This window comes from Rhinopithecus roxellana, chromosome 14, assembly GCF_007565055.1.
Source record: "Rhinopithecus roxellana isolate Shanxi Qingling chromosome 14, ASM756505v1, whole genome shotgun sequence".
In the NCBI taxonomy this organism is placed as follows: Eukaryota; Metazoa; Chordata; class Mammalia; order Primates; family Cercopithecidae; genus Rhinopithecus; species Rhinopithecus roxellana.
Window position 1 is genome coordinate 45,943,690 of NC_044562.1, and position 8,897 is coordinate 45,952,586.

The 8,897-nt window shown below is 37.9% G+C and overlaps 1 pseudogene; it reads right to left on the reverse strand.

Moving 5' to 3' along the window:
- Positions 1 to 350: 350 nt before the first annotated feature.
- LOC104667748 lies at positions 351 to 2,374 on the reverse strand (annotated as a pseudogene).
- Between the last annotated feature and the right edge of the window lie 6,523 nt (positions 2,375 to 8,897).

Genomic DNA, 8,897 nt, shown 5'->3' on the forward strand with positions numbered 1-8,897 from the left:
CTTGTTTAACTTTTTGAATTTTGTTGCTTGTATTCCAGAGATACTTAATTCCCTTTAAATGCCTATGTGATGCTGAAATGGATAAAAGTGTTATATTGAATGCCAGAATGTAAAAATTTAGGACTTTCTCACATCATTGTTTTTCAGATTAATTAAATTTAATTTACATTTTTTTCCTAAGTGACTTCTTTTAATTAAGAAAAGGAGGAGAGGAGGGAATTTTCCATGAGTTTGAATCCTACAAATGCCACAAACAGCTTCTGAAGCTGAAGCCATGACAATGAATTTCTGTCACAAAGAAGGTGAGGAATTGGAAGGGAACAGTGCAGAAGAAACACAGTGACATTGTATCACAGTATGTATTTACACCTGCTATCCTCATCCAAGGTAAGGTCAACAACTTCTGCTGGTGAAGCCCAAGTCTGCTGGGGGCTCACATCAGTTCCATGACTGTGTCTGCTTGGTGCTAAGATACTGTGTGTCCGAGCCATGCTTCCATGAAGAAACACTCAGAATCAGACCACCTTGAGGATGAACACAACTTGCATGTTCCTGAACTCCCCCAATCTCTGCTTCACTATCTGAAGAGGCAATATTAATTTCTTAATTGAGCAGTGCATTGCCGGCAGATGTTTTATCACTTGCTAGGAATCCTGGATGCAAATGACCTCTTTCTGCATTCAGCTCCTGTAGAAGCTGGCTGGTCCTCCAGGTAGCTCCTGTGTCCTGGCTGCATACAGAACTATTGTGCTCTTGAACTACTGCAGCTGCCAATAAATTGTACACATTTACCACTTTTGGATCAGAGCTGGTGTCAGGCATATCATAATGAGCTACAACTGGAGGTCTATCTGGTATCTCTGCAGTGATTGTCTTGCTGCTCCCTGAAACCTCTTCATCATCACCTGATGAGCTCGTGCTTGAGTCACACGTCAGGTCACTATCACTGGTACTACTTACTGTCCTGTAGCAGGTTGTATTTCTTCCTTGCAGCAACCTCCTGTTTGTGCCTCAGTAGCCTGATCCTCTCCTTGTGCTTTTGGCTCCCATGACCTTTAACCCGTTCTGTTTATCACTGGATTGCTAGTTTTTCTTGGCAGCCATAGTGGATGTTTCACTTTCGAAACGGGACCGCCTAGACTTGCACCCAACTGTGGCACCAGACACGCCTGAAGGGTCTCCTTCTACCGCCGTTTCTGCCTGAGAGGGATCATTCTCTTCTGCGGAAGACAACGTGTCTGAATCAGCCAGGTGATCACTAGAGGAAGGGGAAAGCATGCAGTGATTAGAGGAGTCACTGTCATAAACTCGGCCGGTTGTAGGCTTGTCACTCTCTGGATGCTGAGACTTAGAAGAGTCTCTTCTCAGCTCCATCAACAAGCAGGGCATTGAAGAAAGAACTGTAGAATCTGCTACACCATCCTTCTGAACTTGAGATTCCAGTTCTACAGATTCATTTTCCTCCTTTGCTGTCTCTTGTTGAAATGTTTCTGGTGGGACTTCAGATTCAATGAGTTCTTCGACTTTTCGCACTGCCTCCTCCATCTTCATTTCAGAATTTCAAGTTAAATCATGGAGCAGCCTCTAGGAAATGGTATCAAAGATGCAACAGGAAAGCAAACAAAAGAACTTGCAGGCCAAGACTGGGAGATCAGAACTCAGAGGATTGGATGCCACTTCCTTCCTCTTACTTGGATCAAGAATTCAAATTTGCATTGTCCACATCGTCAATAAACCCTGAGCTCTGCAGCAGCTCCGCGCCTCCTCGCTCGCTCTGCGCACCCCATCAGGGCACGCACCATCCCCCATGCTTAATTTGAATTTTAAATTAATATTCTCCTTATTTCTGTTTTTGGCTTCTGTAAGAGAATAGATCATAATTTATTGCTTCACTCTGCAATTGGCCATATCTCCTAATGACATTCAGTAGTGAATTGTTAAAAAAAAAATCTATGTATCTACATATTGATTATGATTATCTATCTATTTACCATAATTCTGGAGGCTGTAAGCCTGAGACCAAGGTGTCATCACAGTTGGTTTCTTCTGAGTCTCTTTTCTTAGCTTATAGATGGTCATTTTCATTCTGTGTCTTCACGTTGTCTTTCTGCTGTGTGTGTCTGTGTCCTAATCACTTCTTATAAATACACCAGCCATATTGGATTAAGGCCTACACTAATGATTCCCGTTTTACCTTAGAAACATCTTTAAAGACTATCTCCAAATATGGTCACATACTGAGGTACTGTGGGTTAGATTTCAACACATGAATTTGGAGGGAGGACATAATCTACCTCCTAACACCACCAAAGTGTATAGTTTTATCCATTATGGAGTCTCATGTATTATATTTTGTGAACTCTTTTTTTTTCATTTTAATAAAGTTTCCATTTCTAGGATGTTTTGTGAGCTTTTGAGTAGGCACCATGCCTTGCATTATTTTGAGTCTCCCATTTTGCGGGAATAGATATCAGTTTGGAAGATATGGGTCTTCCATCAAAGGAGACATTTGCATTGAAAAAATCAGATAAATGACAGACTGATTAATAATTTCTAATTGATTCTTGATTAAAGTTAAGGAAATGCATTTGAAAGATAGAGCCCAATATATGAGTACATTACAAGAAAATTCAATAAGAAGCAGACTGTGTGTGAACAACATAGAGATACGGTCATCTTTGGAGAAGAGCTTTTTACTAGCATGAACTTTTTTTATTTGTTTATATCTAGGAAAAAAAGAAAATGGACTTCTTAATACCAAGATATTTCTCAGACTAAACAAGACCCTGTTATAATGGTTGAGCCAGATGAATTGTGTTAGAGCCTCAATCGATATTCCTTGATCATGTAGGATGTTGGAGATATGTGCATGACTCTAAAATGCTATCAGGTAGACTGCCTATGGAAAAAATTGCCAGTGGGCAACAATACTTGGGGAAAAATAGGTTAGAGTAACGTAGTTGGTAGTAATTTGATGGCAACTTTCCTACAGTAGCCTAAAAAGAGTTTGAAAAGGAAATATAATAAAAATAATAATAAATAAAAATAAAATATTTAGATCAGATATTTAGATTCTAGAGTGAAGAGGTTTTACTAGTTGGTGGATTTCTGCATATGTAATTTTACTGAAGAAGTGGCTTTCAAACCTTTGACAATTTCTACTGGGACCAGGTAGTGCATGTACACACAAAGACACACACAAGAACACTATTTACCTTTCTCATGTGTGATGCACTTGAAAAACATTCTCTATTTTATTCAGTTTTGAAAAACATTCTCTATTTTTTCAATTCTGTCTCATTTCAGTCTATTTCATTACTGTTTCTGATACATTCTACGTATTTCATACCACACTGAGGCTGCACCCAGGAGCTTGAGAATCACTACATTTGAAAGCCTTTTCTAACAAGGGGTATGAAGACTTGGAAAGATGTATACATGCCCAGCATATGGTGTGTCATATCTGCCTCCCTGAAGATGCCCAATGGATATGAAAGAGTCAGTGGAGGGTAAGAATTTGACTTCCAGAGAGGCATCATTACACTGAGATCCACAAAGCAGTGTGAAGGGTCAAAAATGAAAGGGAACTAGAACCAGGATAGAAAGGTTATCTGGGAATTGAAGCATTGTATGGAAGAGCTGGTGTGAGACAGCATGAAGAGGAGGATAACAAGTATAAGGAGTTAACACTATCATATTGTTGTGTTTAGGAGAGTCAGCCCTGAAGTTAGACATGTTGTATTCAAATCACACCTTTGATATTTACAAATTTGTCACTTTGTATGAGCATCTAATCATTCTATGCCCCATTTAACAATCTGTAAAATAGTATCTATGATTTATTGAGCACTTAACAAATGCCAGGCACTACAGAAAGTGCTTTCCTTTTATTAACTCATTTAATATGGGCACCACCTTAATGATGTAGGCATAGATTTTATTCCTAGCATACTTGTATTTTAGAGTTGTTTTGAAGAGGATAAAATAACATGAAAACAGTTCCCGGCACTACACTTCCATGAAATCTAAACAGTGAGATGTAACGATTTTCTGATGTCCTGAACAAAAAAATCAAAAGGAAACCCATGAAATTACTATGTATCACGCAACTTACTATCTATGTCATGGATAATTGCATTAGTTTGCTTATCTAGAAAGGGGCATGAAATATGCAAAGTAAAGAGAAAGTGAGTTGATGGACATAAAACATTTATTGTTGGGAGACAATTCAGGGCCTTTCTGCATGTCTTATATTAACTTTTGTTCTGGACTATCTTTTTAATGATGTTTGTATAGGAAACAGCCTTGGAAAATGAGATAATGTCTCCCATCAGGGCAGAGGTCAGGAATATTATCTTTATGAAGATGGTATCGCCCTCTAGGACAAAGGTTAGGCAAGTTTGCTGGCAACCCTCTTTAAAACATTGGAGTCTTCTGAACTTGGGGTTCCTTAGCTGTGATACAAACCCACTCTATGAGCGGCACTCATGTGAGTTTATGGCCACAATGCCCCTGGAGATCCTGGTAGGTTAAGAATAGATGCAGACTTGAGGCTTATGCTTCCTGCTCTGCTATAAATAATAAAGTCCTTCATCTGTGACCCTGAAGTCTGTTCTTTTCTGCCAGCACCTATAAAACAATGGTAGGCTAACTGGTTTTAAAAAAATAATCTCAGACTTTTCATAATTCTTGATACTTAGATAATGCCTGGCTACATAAAAAGTACACAAAAAATGGAAACCCACTGCCATTGTGATATCTATCAATGTGACAATGTGTCAGATAATCAATTTAATTAAGCAACTATACAGTGCATGTCTGCTACATGCTAGTCATGATGTGGGGTGCTAAGTCTAAAAAGCTGAATAAGACAGATTCTCTGATTTCACATTCTGGAGGGGAGGATATTGGCACATAAATAATTATAACATGTCTTAATATTATGGTAGAAATATTACAAGGACCTAGAGCATTAAGGAGGAGACATCGATCTCTGCCTAAAATGTGAGATGGAGTGGAGGTATGAGGGAAGTTGCTTAAGGGGAAGTAATACTTCAACTAAGTTTTAGCAGCTGACAGTGTGAATTTGTTAGTCACATGTCAACAGTAATTTGCTGTTTTAAAATTATTAGTTACTGTTACCATTTATGGTAGGTTGAGTTGTGTCCCCAGAAACATGTTGAAGTCCTAATTCCTGGTACCTATGAAGGTGACCTTATTTGGAAATAAGGTCTTTGTAGATGTACCTAAAATGTAATTTAAGATAAGCTTATGCTGAAATAGGGTGGGCCCTTAACCCAATATGACTGATGGTTTTATAAGAAGAGAAGAGACCATTATAAAGACACATGCATGGATATGTTCATTGCAGAACTATTCACAATAGCAAAGACGTGGAATCAACCCAAATGCTCATCAATGATAAACTGGATAAAGAAAATGTGGCACATATCCACCATGGGATACTTTGTAGCCATAAAAAGGAACAAGATCATGTCCTTTGCCCAGACATGAATGGAACTGGAAACCATTATCCTCAGCAAACTAACTCAGGAGCAGAAAAACAGACACCACACATTATCACTTATAAGTGGGAGCTGAACAATGTGAGCACACGGACACAGGGAGGGGAACAACACACATTGGGGCCTGTTGGGGGTGGCAGTGGGGGAGGGAGAGCATCAGGAAAAACAGCTAATATGTGCTGGGCTTAATACCTAGGTGATGGGTTGATAGGTGCAGCTAACCACCATGGCACATGTTTACCTATGTAACAAACCTGTGTATCCTGTATGTGTATCCAGAACTTTAAAAAAAAAAAAAAAAGCTCATGGAAACTCAAAGACACACAAAAGGAAGATGGCACCGTGATGACGAGGCAGCAATTAGAGATATACAAATGCAAATCAAAGAATGCCCAGGATTGCTGTCAAACTCCAGAAGCAGGCAGAGAGATGACATGCCTCTGCTAACACCTTGGTTTTGGACTTTTAACCTCCAGAACTGAGAGATAATACAATTTCTGTTGTTTTATGTCATCCAGTTTGTTACAGAAGCCCTAGGAAAAAACACACCATTTCATTATTGGTTTCTATATTCTTATCTTCAGACAAAAATCAGGAAATGGCACTGTGGTCAAAAAGAAAAGAAATATGAGACAGAATAATAAATTTTAAAAACATAAATTGCTAAAAGTCACTGTATGGGGAGGAAAATGGCAGCTGATGAGGCTGGAAAGTAATAGACGGACCCTAGTATAGTGTAATGAGTGTGGTTTTTGGATGTAACAGAGCTGTGTTCAAATGCCAGCTTCTCTATTTACTAGATGTATGATCTCAGAAAATTTAACCATCTTCTCTAAATTTGGTATTATTGTCTGTAGAATAAAATAGCAATTACTACTTTGAGGGGCTATTTGGAGAATTTGGGGAACGTGGATAAAGCTCATAGCAAGTATTTGATACATGCTAGTCAGTAGTGCTTTTACACTTATATTTGGGAGATTCTTCTCACAGCTGTGTTGATGATGGCAATGGAGTGGGCCACTGCTGAAGTGTGGGTGGCTGGAGCGTGGCTGGAAGAAGAGACAGTTTTTGTGTCAGGCAAGATGAGAGATGTTAGAGGCCTGAGCTATATCAATGCCATAGTGGGGATATAAATGAGAAAATTAGTGAGAAAAGTGTTTATTTGTTAAAATTAATTTGCCATTATTGACCAATTCTATGGAAGTGGTGATGAGACAGCAGTAGTCTTCAAACCAGCCACTTCTACCCATTTCTTCTAATGTATGAAAAAGAGGCCTGATTTCAGGTGTTTTGTTTTGTTTTAATTCTTCCAATTAAGGACTTCTATTCTCTCACTCAGAGAAGCAGGTTGATTTATGGAAACTATATCCTAAGCAGGGCCTATGCTAAAATGTGGCTGGAGAAATTGATCAGAGCAATGAAGAGACTTGGTCATTGCACATGAAGAATGGCAGAAAAATTGCAAGTCCTTTTTCATAGCTAAAAAGAAATCAAAATTATGTATCATCAATTCAATATTAATTCAACTCACTATAAAAAACAGTAAGTTGGATTACTCAAATGTGTGGTGACATTGGAATTTGACTATATAAAGAATTGAATTAGGATCACCTTCAAATTTTACTCATACCATAGAGTTCTTGATTTCAGTTTAATAGAACTATACAAAAACATTATCCTCAGCTCTTAGAAAACCACACAATACAAGGAACCCCCACCCAAGCCCTAAACCTAAACAATCAGAAACACAGGAAAACTATGCTTGAAGTGGTGAGTTATTTCTGCAACAAAGAAAAGTAGCAGAAAATGTATTCTCTTGCTAAAATATTAAATAGATTTTAAAAATGTATAGATTCAGAAAGACATAATAAGAAATAGAATTTGAAATCACTGTAATGATAAATTTTATGAGTCAGAACATTTCCCTTTAGAAGCTTATATTTATCACATAAAAGCACCTTCACACACACAACCACCTACTCACCTGCCCAAATACACATGTATACTCACTCATACACATTCTTATATTAAATATAGAAAACAAAGATTTGAGACAGAATAAATATGTTTATATGTGTGACTGTTTGATAAGAAAATTAAACACTAGATGCTTCAAATGCCTGTAAGAAAAGAAAACTCTGAAATGACAAGTAGCAAAATTAATTTGTAACAGCTAAACAATGAATATGAAGCTGAACAATTGGAGTGGACAGATTTCTAAGAACACCGAGAAGAAAGTCCTCTCCTAAAGGACTCCTCTCATTCCAAGGCTTATTTGAAAAACTCTCAGTTGATATAAACATCATTACAATATGATAGATGACATTGATTATCTTTTGGAGTCAGAGATATTAATGGCCATTCTATTGATTTTTGTCTTCATGATACAGTCCTTATGAATACATATAGCATAATTTCTAGGTACATGTGTTTTCAACCCCAACCATTCTAGTTTACGAAATAGTCTTCAAATGTAGCTCAACAAAAACTGTAGATGCAACAATTGTTTTCCTGGTGCCACCTGTGGATTTCTCTTCACATCTAGGATTATTTTTATTGGATAGTGTTTGTGGCAGCCAAACTTTGTCCTTTAAAGATTAATTTGACTTTTTAAACATCTGTGTCATTAAGATTCATGTCTGTTGAATAAGGTTAATGGTTAAGTGCCAAAATTAAACAAGATTTGATTATAGAACAAAAACGCAAAAACCAAAAACACCCAAACTCATTTATTTCTCATATTCATGTGGCTGATTCTGAAGAATATTTATCACTCAGGAGGCAGCATTAAGGTAATACATTTTGCACATCCAAATATAGATTACATTCAAAGCATATGAACAAAGACAAATAATGTTTTGGAAATTGTGATAAATTTTCCTTAGAAAAAGATGTTTTAAAAATTGAAATGTAGGGCCGGGCGCGGTGGCTCAAGCCTGTAATCCCAGCACTTTGGGAGGCCGAGACGGGTGGATCACGAGGTCAGGAGATCGAGACCATCCTGGTCTACACGGTGAAACCCCGTCTCTACTAAAAAATACAAAAAACTAGCCGGGCGACGAGGCGGGCGCCTGTAGTCCCAGCTACTCGGGAGGCTGAGGCAGGAGAATGGCGTAAACCCGGGAGGCGGAGCTTGCAGTGAGCCGAGATCGCGCCACTGCACTCCAGCCTGGGCGACAGAGCTAGACTCCGTCTCAAAAAAAAAAAAAAAAAAAAAAAAAAAAAAAAAAAAATTGAAATGTAGGAAACCTACCATAATTTGTATATGATAGCATGCATCTTTTTCTTTTAGAAAAAGGGAAAATGTGTTTTTAGCTTCTGTACCTGATTATCACATTTGTATGTACTAGGAATGCTACATATCAATTACAA